The sequence below is a fragment of the Bombina bombina genome, chromosome 3, assembly GCF_027579735.1.
Source record: "Bombina bombina isolate aBomBom1 chromosome 3, aBomBom1.pri, whole genome shotgun sequence".
In the NCBI taxonomy this organism is placed as follows: domain Eukaryota; kingdom Metazoa; phylum Chordata; class Amphibia; order Anura; family Bombinatoridae; genus Bombina; species Bombina bombina.
The window spans coordinates 182,122,187-182,134,981 of record NC_069501.1 but is presented as its reverse complement, the minus strand read 5'-3'; positions in this window follow the sequence as shown (position 1 = coordinate 182,134,981).

Here is a 12,795-nt window from a genome sequence, read left to right as displayed (position 1 = left end):
TTTAACCTATCCCTTTCTACCGGCTCATTCCCTGCCTCCTTCAAACATGCAAAGGTCACCCCATCCTCAAAAAACCCTCCCTTGACCCTAACTCCCCTGCAAACTACCGCCCAATATCACTGCTCCCACTAGCTTCAAAATTCCTTGAAAAACTAATTTTAGATTGCCAAAACCAATTCGTGTCCTCCAACTCATTGCATGACCCCCTGCAATCTGGCTTCTGTCCTCAACACTCAATGGAGACTGCCCTCACCAAGGTTACTAACGATCTCCTTTTCGCTAAAAACAAAGGCTACAACTCTATACTCATCTTACTTGACCTATCTGCTGCCTTTGACACTGTTGACCATCCCTTCTCCTATGGACTCTCAGCTCTCTTGGGGTCTGTGACACTGCCCTCTCCTGGATCCACTCCTATCTCTCTAACAGATCCTTTTCCATCTCTTTTGCTGGTGACTCCTCCTCTCTTTTGCCTCTGTCTGTTGGAATACCTCAAGGCTCTGTCCTGGGTCCTCTACTCTTCTCTATTTACACTTCTTCACTGGGTAAACTTATCAACAGCTATGGCTTCAGCTATCATCTCTATGCTGATGATACCCAGATCTACCTTTCTACCCCTGCACTCTCTCCTTCAGTCAATTCTCACATCAGCGACTGCTTATCTGGCATTTCCTCCTGGATGGCCTCTCACCACCTAAGAATAAACATGTCCAAGACCGAACTACTTCTAATTCCTCCCTCTAACTCTACTCCAGTTTCCAATTTTTCTATCACTGTTGGCGGCACCACTATCTCCCCATCACCCCAAGTCCGCTGCCTCGGAGTCACGCTTGACTCAAATTTGTCCTTCATTCCCCACATCCAATTGCTCTCTTCATCCTGCCACAACCACATATGCAATATCTCCAAAATTCGTCAGTTTCTAAGTGCTGAAACTACTAAACAGCTAATCCACTCCCTGGTAATTTCCCGACTTGACTACTGTAACAACTGGCCTCCCTCTCTCCTGCCTCCCCTCCAATCCATCCTAAATGCATCTGCCATGCTAATCCACCTCTCTCAATACTCTGTTTCTGCGGCACCTCTCTGTGAGTCCCTTCACTGGCTCCCCATTCACAACAGAGTTAAATTCAAAATTCTCACCCTGACCTACATAGCCCTCACCAATGCTGTCCCACCTTACCTGTCCTCACTTATTAACAAATATACTCCTGCCCACCCCCTAAGATCCAACAATGACCTGCTTCTTGCGTCCTCTACCATCACCTCCTCTCATGCTAGACTACAGGACTTCTCTCGTGCAGCACCAACCCTCTGCAACGCACTTCCTCATGCTGTCAGACTTGACCCTAACCTCTCCTCCTTTACACGTTCCCTAAAGAACTTTCTGTTCAGGGAAGCTTATCCCCCGACTTATTAACAAACTAACTTCACTTAACTAACAGTTGCCCTCTATCTCCTCACTAATATCATTCTCACCTTTGCAGTCCCCACCTCCTGTTTCCCATCCTCCTACCCATCTAGATTGTAAGTTCCCACGGGAATAGGGCCTCAATTCCCCCTGTATTTTGTCTGTAAAATTTTGTCTTTTATCATATTGTTTCTCCATTGTACTGTTATCCTTCTACCCATGGGCAGTGCTGCGGAATCTGTTGGCGCTTTATAAATAAAGAATAATAATAATAATGTAGGGATTTTACGGTTTAGGGGTTAATAAGTTAAATAGGTTTATTGCGATGTAGGGGTTTTGCAGTTTAGGGGTTAATAGGGTAAATAGGTTTATTGCGATGTGGGGGTTTTGCGGTCTAGGAGTTAATACTTTGTGTAGGATTTTTTTTGTTATATTTCGTGCGGGCAGTGGTATTTTTTAATACTTGATGCTGGTGGTTAGTTATTTTTTTTAAATACTGTAATGTGGGCGATTGGGTGTTGCTTTTGTAATGCTCCTTTTGCCTTTGCTGCATCCACCTGCCATTTTCGGAATTCAGGTGAATTATTTTGTCCTCACGCTGCCAACATTCCATTTAGGATGTGTGCGCAACTGCCGACGGCGACGGACATTACAAACACAATTATAATATAGATTTGTAAAGTATGTACTATAGTACATGGAAGCTGTGCAGAAGATGCAGTATATGTACATTGGGTTAATAAGTTTAATGAACAGACATGCAAATCCATTCTGTTACAAAACATCTATGATGCATTCTTTATATGAAATCATTTATTTAACAGTTTAACTCGGTATACTAAAATGTTCTTACATTTACCCATAAGGTTATAATGGGGGAGTAGGCTCTGATGTGATTGGCTAACTACATGCCACATGTTCGGACTTTTCTATACTTTCTAAGTCCTCAATCAGGTAGCCTTGTTACACACACACTTTTGTTGCACTTCTGCCATAAGGATAAATCGTCCGTGTAGGCGACACTGGGATTGGCCATTAACAATCACATGACATAGCAAACAATCGGCTAGATTACAAGTCTTGCCTTAGGCTTAAAAAGCAGCATTGGTCGGTCCCAATTAAGGTAGAAAAAATCCTATTGGCTGATGCAATCTGCCAATAGAATGCAAGCTCAATCCTATTGGCTGATTGGCTCAGCCAATAGGATTGGACTTCAATCCAATTGGCTGATTGCATCAGCCAATAGGATTTTTCTACCTTAATTCCGATTGGCTGATAGAAATCTATCAACCAATCGGAATTGAAGGGACGCCATCTTGGATGACGTCATTTAAAGGAACCTTCATTCTTTGTTTAGCCGTCGGAAGAAGAGGATTCTCCGCGTCGGATGTCTTGAAGATGGACCCGCTCCACGCCGGATGGATGAAGATAGAAGATGCCATCTGGATGAAGACTTCTGCCCGTCTGGAGGACCACTTTGCCCGGCTTGCATGAAGACTTCTCCCGACTTTGTTGAGGACTTCGGCCCGGTTGGGTGAAGACGTCTCCTGGTAAGGTGATCTTCAGGGGGTTAGTGTTAGGTTTTTTTAAGGGGGGATTGGGTAGGTTTTAGAGTTGGGGGGAATTGTTTTTTTTACAGGTAAAAGAGCTGATTACTTTGGGGCAATGCCCCGCAAAAGGCCCTTTTAAGGGCTATTTGTAATTTAGTATAGGGTAGAGTTTTTTTTTATTTTGGGGGGGATTTTTATTTTGTTAGGGGGATTAGATCAGGTGTATTTAGTTTAAAAATCTTGTAATTTCTTTATTATTTTCTGCAATTTAGTGGGGGGTTTTGTACTTTAGATAATTTTATTTAATTGTAATTAATTGTATTTAATTTAGGTAATTAATTTAATTATAGTGTAGTGTTAGGTGTAATTGTAACTTAGGTTAGGTTTTATTTTACAATTTGTCTTTATTTTAACTAGGTAGTTATTAAATAGTTAATAACTATTTAATAACTATTCTACCTAGTTAAAATTAATACAAAGTTGCCTGTAAAATAAAAATAAACCCTAAGCTAGCTACAGTGTAACTATTAGTTATATTGTACCTATTTTAGGGTTTATTTTTTAGGTAAGTATTTAGTTTTAAATAGGAATTATTAATTTAATTGTAGTAATTTTATTTAGATTTATTTAAATTATATTTAAGTTAGGGGGGTTAGGGTTAGATTTAGGTTTAGGGGTTAATAACTTTATTATAGTGGTGGCGATGATGGGGGCGGCAGATTAGGGGTTAATAAATATAATGTAGGTGTCACAATGTCGGGGGCGGCAGATTAGGGGTTAATAAGTGTAAGATTAGGGGTGTTTAAACTCGGGGTTCATGTTATGGTGTTAGTTGTAGACATAACTTTTATTTCACCTTAGGAATCAATGGGGCTGCGTTAGGAGCTTTACGCTGCTTTTTGGCAGGTGTTAGGTTTTTTTTCAGCCGGCTATCCTCCATTGATTCCTATGGGGAAATCGTGCACAAGCACGTTCAGCCAGCTCACTGCTAACGTAAGCAGCGCTGGTATTGAGGTGAGATGTGGAGCAAAATTTTGCTCTTCGCTCACTTTTTTGCGGTTAACGCTGGGTTTCTAAAAACCCGTAATACCAGCGCTGTCTGTAAGTGAGCGGTGAGCTTAAACTGCTCGTTAGCACCCCACAGCTTCTAATGCAAAACTCGTAATCTAGGTGTTTGTCTTTTTAGCCTGTGTTTTAAACTATAATCTGTAAATTCCATCAAATTGATCAGTATTGCTTCAGACTTGATAAAGGAAGGAACTCTTCCGAAAGCTTGTCATCTTATAAATGTATAGTTAGTCCAATAAAAAAGTATCATTGCTCAATGCAATACTCTTGTTATTTTGATATCTATATATATATATATATATATATATATATATATATATATATATATATATATATATATATATATATACACACGTACACACAGTATATATATATTATTTTAAGAAAAAAGTTTCCAATTTACTTCTATTATGAAATGAGCTCCTTTCCCATGGTATTCTGTGTTGAAGAGATACCTAGGTAGGCCTCTGGAGCACTGCATGGCAGGAAATAGTGCTGCCGTCTAGTGCTCTTGCAAATGAATAACATTCTTACAAAACTACTGCCATATAGTGCTCTAGAAATGGGCCAGCTCTTAAGCATATGTCCTAGCTTTTCTACCAAAGATATCAAGAGAACAAAGAAAAAATAATAATAATAGAAGTATATGAGAAAGTTGTTTAAAATTGCATGCTCTATCTGAATCACAAAATAACAATTTTAAATTAAAAATGTTTTCATATCTTGTACCTTTGTTTAGTGACCTACATTATTGCTGTGTCTTTCTCTCTAAAAGTTATCAAAGGTAAGGAGCGCAGGTGTTAAACGTGTTCAGGTGCGAAATCTGATGTCAGTTAACACAATGTTAACTTAAACATACACGAAAAGAATGACTGCACGCACTGCACTAAATATTTAATTGGAAACCTGATACTAAAATGAAGTTGTAAGCTACTTTTAGCTGTCAACGGCTTCCGGCTCCATTTTTAATGACTCAATAGAAATGAGCCCTATGTAGGTTCTGCTTTCTATAATATTTAAACCCTTAAGGACTGGTAATTTCAGGGAAAAACTTACCCAGCTTGTTTAAAAGACCGGATAATTTTTAGCATTTTTGGTATCACAACTGCTTTGTTCTCTTGGTATTGTTTGTTGAAGGCTCAACCTAGGTAGGCTCCAGTGTTCCCTCTAAGGCCAGTTTTCTGTGCGGCCCAGCAATGAAATAGTTAATTAGGCAACCACACCCTGCAATTAGCAAATACTGCACAATGCAGACTTTAAAGTATGGTTCTCTTGTTAACTGTTTCATTGCTGGGCTGCACACAAAACTGGGCTTAGAGGGAACACTGGTAGGTTCATATGCTAATTTCTATTCCCTTGCAGGCCGCCTCTAACCCCCGTGCATTTAGTAGCTTTTTAACAGCTAGACAGAGCTATTTCATGTGTGCCATGTAGATAACATTGTGCTCACTCCCATGAAGTTATTTATGAGTCAGCACTGATTGACTGAAATACAACTAATACAAGATAATCACAGAGGTAAAAAGAGTATTAATATAAAAATGTTGGTTATGCAAAACTGGGGAATTGGTAAGAAAGGGATTAAACCATATACATTATTACGTAGACTGTCACTTTAAACAGAAATAGAGCCTTTTATGTTTTTTCTTATTTACCTATCAAAACAATATATATATTTTTTTAGCAGAACATTCAAGGTATTGATCTAGGCTACTGGTTTTCAAACCTGTCCCCAGGCCTCCCTAACAGGCCAGATTGTTTTAGGATTACCTTGGCTGAGACCAGGTAAAATAACTATCGGCTAGATTACGAGTTGTGCGTTAGGTTTAAAAAGCAGCATTGTCAGGTCCTAACGCTGCTTTTTAACGCCCGCTGGTATTACGAGTCTTGCAGGTACAGGTGAACCACTCACTTTTTTGGCCAGACTTGTAAATACCGCAAATCCACTTACGTAAATTGCGTATCCTCTTTTTTCAATGGGACTTGCATAGCGCCGGTATTACGAGTCTGACAAAAAGTGAGCAGTAGACCCTCTCCTGTCAAGACTGGTATCGTATTTTAAAGTCAGTAGTTAAGAGTTTTACACTACAACGCCGTAGCATAAAACTCTTAACTAAAGTGCTAAAAAGTACACTAACACCCATAAACTACCAATTAACCCCTAAACCGAGGCCCTCCTGCATCGCAAACAATAAAAATAAAAATTTTAACCCCTGCTACTATAATAAATATATTAACCCCTAAACTGCCGCACTCCCGCATCACAAACACTAGTTAAATATTATTAACCCCTAATCTGCCGACCCTAACATCGCCGTCACCTACATACATTTAATAACCCCTAATCTGCCGTCCCCAACGACGCTGCCACTATATTAAAGTTATAAACCCCTAGATCTAAGTCTAACCCTAACCCCCCCTAACTTAAATATAATTTAAATAAATCTAAATAAATATTCCTATCATTAACTAAATTATTCCTATTTAAAACTAAATACTTACCTATAAAATAAACCCTAAGCTAGCTACAATATAACTAATAGTTACATTGTAGCTAGCTTAGGGTTTATTTTTATTTTACAGGTAAGTTTGTATTTATTTTAACTAGGTAGAATAGTTACTGAATAGTTATTAACTATTTAATAACTACCTAGTTAAAATAAAGACAAATTTACCTGTAAAATAAAACCTAACCTAAATTACACTAACACCTAACACTACACTATAATTAAATTAATTCCCTAAATTAAATATAATTAAATACAATTATCTAAAGTACAACCCCCCACTAAAATAAAGAAAATAATAAACAAATTACAAGATTTTTAAACTAATTACACCCAATCTAATCCCCCTAACAAAATAAAAAAAAACCCCCCAAAATAAAAAAAAGCCCTACCCTACACTAAATTACAAATAGCCTTTAAAAGGGCCTTTTGCGGGGCATTACCCCAAAGTAATCAGCTCTTTTGTCTGTAAAAAAAATTAGAAATTCCCCCCAAAATTAAAACCCACCACCCACACAACCAACTCTACTCTAAAACCCACCCAATACCCCCTTAAAAAAAAATAACACTAACCCCTTGAAGATCACCTTACCGGGAAAAGTCTTCATCCAACCGGCCAAAGACCTCAAAGAAGCCGGGCAAAGTCTTCATCCAAGCCGGGCGAAGTGGTCCTCAAGATGGGCAGAAGTCTTCATCCAGATGGCATCTTCTATCTTCATCCATCCGGCGTGGAGCGGGTCCATCTTCAAGACATCCGGCGCGGAGCATCCTCTTCCAACGATGTCTTCTTACTAAACGACGGTTCCTTTAAGTGACGTCATCCAAGATGGCGTCCCTTCAATTACGATTGGCTGATAGAAATCTATCAGCAAATCGGAATTAAGGTAGAAAAAATCCTATTGGTTGATGCAATCAGCCAATAGGATTGAGCTTGCATTCAATTGGCTGATTGCCAATTGGCTGAACAGCCAATAGAATGCCAGTTCAATCCTATTGGCTGATTGGATCAGCCAATAGGTTTGAACTTCAATCCTATTGGCTGATTGCATCAGCCAATAGGATTGTTTCTACCTTAATTCCGATGTGCTGATAGAATTCTACCAGCCAATCGGAATTGAAGGGATGCCATCTTGGATGACGTCACTTAAAGGAACCGTCATTTAGTAAGAAGACTTCATTGGAAGAGGATGCTCCGCACCGGATGTCTTGAAGATGGACCCGCTCTGCGCCGGATGGATGAAGATAGAAAATGCCGTCTGGATGAAGGCCCGTCTGGAGGACCACTTCGCTCGGCTTGGATGAAGACTTCTCCCGGCTTCGTTGAGGACTTCGGTCTGGTTGGATGAAGACTTCTCCCGGTAAGGTGATCTTCAGGGGGTTAGTGTTAGGTTTTTTTAAGGGGGTATTGGGTGGGTTTTAGAGTAGGGTTGGTTGTGTGGGTGGTGGGTTTTAATGTTGGGGGGGATTTGTAATTTTTTTTTACAGGTAAAAGAGCTGATAACTTTGAGGCAATGCCCCGCAAAAGGCCCTTTTAAGGGCTATTTGTAATTTAGTGTAGGGTAGGGATTTTTTTTATTTTGGGGGGCTTTTTTATTTTGTTAGGTGGATTAGATTAGGTGTAATTAGTTTAAAAATCTTGTAATTTGTTTATTATTTTCTTTAATTTAGTGTTTGTTTGTTTTTGTACTTTAGATAATTTTATTTAATTGTATTTAATTTAGGGAATTCATTTAATTTTAGTGTAGTGTTAGGTGTTAGTGTAATTTAGGTTAGGTTTTATTTTACAGGTAAATTTGTCTTTATTTTAGCTAGGTAGTTTATTAAATAGTTAATAACTATTTATTAACTATTCTACCTAGTTAAAATAAATAACTTGCCTGTAAAATAAAAATAAACCCTAAGCTAGATACAATGGGCGCGATCCGATATGCAGCGTAGTTTGCGGCGCAAGCGAGGGAACCCCCGCCACCCGCAGTTTCAGCTCGCAACTCGAGCTATCCAATATATGGCGCCGTCAGATGCTAAAGTGCCGTAAGTCTGACAAACCAGCGATGTCCAGAAAACTGCTTAAGTACAAATTTCTGGAGTCGCCAGTGACTTACGGCACTTTAGAAACTGCCGGCGCCTACAAAACCTTACTAAATTATTAAATCTCCCGTACTGTCTAACACGCCTCCCAAACATAGCCGACACATCTAACCCTCTATCCGATATACCCCCTCACTATCCTAACAATAAAAAATGTATTAACCCCTAAACCGCCGCTCCCGGACCCTGCTGCCACCTAATAAAGTTATTAACCCCTAAACCGCCACTCCCGGACCCCGCCGTCATCTAATAAAGTTATTAACCCCTAAACCGCCGCTCCCGGACCCCGCCGCCAGCTATATTAAATATATAACCCCCTAATGTGAGCCCCTACCCCACCGCCATTTATTTTAAAATGATTAACCACTAATTTAATCCCCCTACACCGCCGCCACCTATATTAAATTATTTAACCCCTAATCTAATCCCCCTACCCCGCCGCCACCTATATTAAATTAATTAACCCCTAATCTAATCCCCCTACACCTCTGCCAGCTATATTAAATTAATTAACCCCTAATCTAATTCCCCCACACCGCCGCAAGCTATATTAAATTAATTAACCCCTAATCTAATCCCCCTACACCGCCGCCAGCTATATTAAATTAATTAACCCCTAATCTAATCCCCCTACCCCGCCGCCACCTATATTAAATTATTTAACCCCTAAATTACTAAACTATCCCTACCACTAAACCTAAGTCTAACCCTACAAATAGCCCTGAAAAGGGCTTTTTGCGTGGCATTACCCCAAAGTAAACTGCTCTATTGCCAGCCCTTAAAAGGGCTTTTTGCGGGGCATGCCCCAAAGAATTCAACTCTTTACCAGCCCTTAAAAGGGCTTTTTGCGGGGCATGCCTCAAAGAATTCAGCTCTTTTACCAGCCCTTAAAAGGGCTTTTGGTGGGGCTTTGTCACAAAGTAAACAGCTCTTTTGCCTACAATCTAAAACCCCCTACACCGCCGCCACCTATAATAAATGTATTAACCCCTAATCTAATCCCCCTACACTGCCGCCACCTATATTAAACACATTAACCTCTAATCTAATCCCCCTACACTGCCGCCACCTATATTAACTATATTAACCCTAATTATATTAGGGTTAATATAGTTAATATAGTTATTATATTATATATATTAACTATATTAACCCTAATTATATTACGGTTAATAATATAGTTAATATCATTATTATATTATATATATAAAGTATAATAACCCTATCTAACTCTAACATCCAATCAGCCAATCGGATTGAACTTGAATCTGATTGGCTGATTCAATTAGCCAATCAGATTTTTCTTCCTTAATTCTGATTGGCTGATAGAATCCTATCAGCCAATCGGAATTAGACGGACGCCATCTTGGATGACATAATTTAAAAGAACATCATTCGTCAGGAAGTCGTCGTGCCGGATGGATGCTCCGCGGCGGAGGAGCGAAGAAAGAAGATTGAAGATGCTGCTTTGCTTGAAGACATCAACGGATAGAAGAAGACTCTCTGCCGCTTGCTTGAAGACATCGCCAGATGGAAGAAGACTCTCTGCCGCTTGCTTGAAGACATCGCTCGGATGGAAGAAGACTTCTTTGCCGCTTGATTAAAGACATTGCCCGGATTGGATGAAGAGTTCTGCCCGGCTGGGTGAATACAAGGTAGGGAGATCTTCAGGGGGGTAGTGTTAGCTTTATTTAAGGGGGGTTTGGGTTAGAGTAGGGGTATGTGGGTGGTGGGTTGTAATGTTGGGGGGTGGTATTGTGTTTTTTTTTTTCAGGCAAAAGCAGTTTTCTTTGGGGCATGCCCCGCAAAAGGCCCTTTTAAGGGCTGGTAAGGTAAAAGAGCTAACTTTTAAAATTTAGAATAGGGTAGGGAATTTTTTTTATTTTGGGGGGCTTTATTATTTTATTAGGGGGCTTAGAATAGGTGTAATTAGCTTAAAAATCTTGTAATCTTTTTTTTATTTTTTGTAATTTAGTGTTTGTTTTTTTTGTAATTTAGTTTAGTTTATTTAATTGTATTTTAGTTTAGATATTTGTAGTTTATTTAATTTATTGATAGTGTAGGTGTATTTGTAACTTAGGTTAGGGTTTATTTAACAGGTAAATTGGTAATTAGTTTAACTAGGTAGCTATTAAATAGTTATTAACTATTTAATAGCTATTGTACCTAGTTAAAATAAATACCAAGTTACCTGTAAAATAAATATAAACCCTAAAATAGCTACAATGTAATTATTAATTATATTGTAGCTATCTTAGGGTTTATTTTATAGGTAAGTATTTAGATTTAAATAGGAATATTTTAATTAATAATATTAATATTAGATTTATTTTAATAAGAGTTTAGTTAGGGATGTTAGAGTTAGATAGGGTTATTATACTATATATATATAATATAATAACGATATTAACTGTATTAACCGTAATATAATTAGGGTTAATATAGTTAATATATATAATATAATAACTATATTAACTATATTTTAACCCTAATATAATTAGGGTTAATATAGTTAATATAGGTGGCGGCGGTGTAGGGGGATTAGATTAGGGGTTAATGTGTTTAATATAGGTGGCGGCAGTGTAGGGGGATTAGATTAGGGGTTAATACATTTATTATAGGTGGCGGCGGTGTAGGGGGATTTAGATTGTAGGCAAAAGAGCTGTTTACTTTGTGACAAAGCCCCACCAAAAGCCCTTTTAAGGGCTGGTAAAAGAGCAGTTTTCTTTGGGGCATGCCCCGCTAAAAGCCCTTTTAAGGGCTGGCAATAGAGTAGTTTACTTTGGGGTAATGTCACGCAAAAAGCCCTTTTCAGGGATATTTGTAGGGTTAGACTTAGGTTTAGTGGTAGGGATAGTTTAGTAATTTAGGGGTTAAATAATTTAATATAAGTGGCGGCGGGGTAGGGGGATTAGATTAGGGGTTAATTAATTTAATATAGCTGGCGGCGGTGTAGGGGGATTAGATTAGGGGTTAATAATTTAATATAGCTGGCGGCGGTGTAGGGGGATTAAATTAGAGGTTAATTAATTTAATATAGCTGGCGGCGGTGTAGGGGGATTAAATTAGGGGTTAATAATTTTAAAATAGATGGCGGCGGTGTAAGGGGCTCACTTTAGGGGGCAGTTTAATGTAGTTGGCGGCGGGGTAGGAGCTCACATTAGGGGGTTATACTTTTATTGTAGGTGGAGGCGGGGTCCGGGAGCGGCGGTTTAGGGGTTAATAACTTTATTAGGGATTGCGGCGGTGGATTGCGATTGACAGGTAGATAGACATTGCGCATGCGTTAGGTGTTAGGTTTTATTTAGCAGATCACGGGTGACAGGTAGATAGACATTGCGCATGCGTTAGGTGTTAGGTTTATTTTGTAGCTAGTTTAGGGAGTTATGGGGCTCCAATACACAGTGTAAGGCTTACTACGGCTGCTTTTTGTGGTGAGGTGAAAATGGAGTAAGATTTCTCCATTTTCGCCACGTAAATCCTTACGCTGTATATTGGATACCAAACAGCTCTGGTTTGGTATACCTGCCTATGGCCCAAAAAACTACGGGTGACGGCAGAAATATACGAGCGTAACTTCTAGGTTACGCCGTATATAGGATACCAAACCAGCGCAAAATTCAGCGTCGCCGGCATTTGCGGGCGACGCTGCATATCGGATCGTGCCCAATGTATTTATTAGTTATATTGTAGCTAGCTTAGGGTTTATTTTATAGGTAAGTATTTAGTTTTAAATAGGAATAATTTATAGTAATTTTATTTAGATTTATTTAAATTATAGTTAAGTTAGTGGGGGTTAGGGTTAGACTTAGGTTTAGGGGTTAATACATTTAGAATAGTGGCGGCAACGTTGGGGGCGGCAGATTAGGGGTTAATAAATGTTAAGTAGGTTGCGGCGATGTTAGGGACGGCAGATTAGGGGTTAATAATATTTAATTAATGTTTGCGATGCTGGAGTGCGGCGGTTTAGGGAGTGTTTATTATATTGATGGCAACGTTGGGGTGCAAATTAGGAGTTAAGAAGTGTAGGTAGGTTGCGGCGACATTGGGGAAGGCAAATTAGGGGTTAATAAATATAATGTAGGTGTCGGCGATGTTGGGGGCAGCAGATCAGGGGTTCATAAGTATAATGGAGGGGGCGGCAATGTCCAGAGCGGCAGATTAGGGGTAA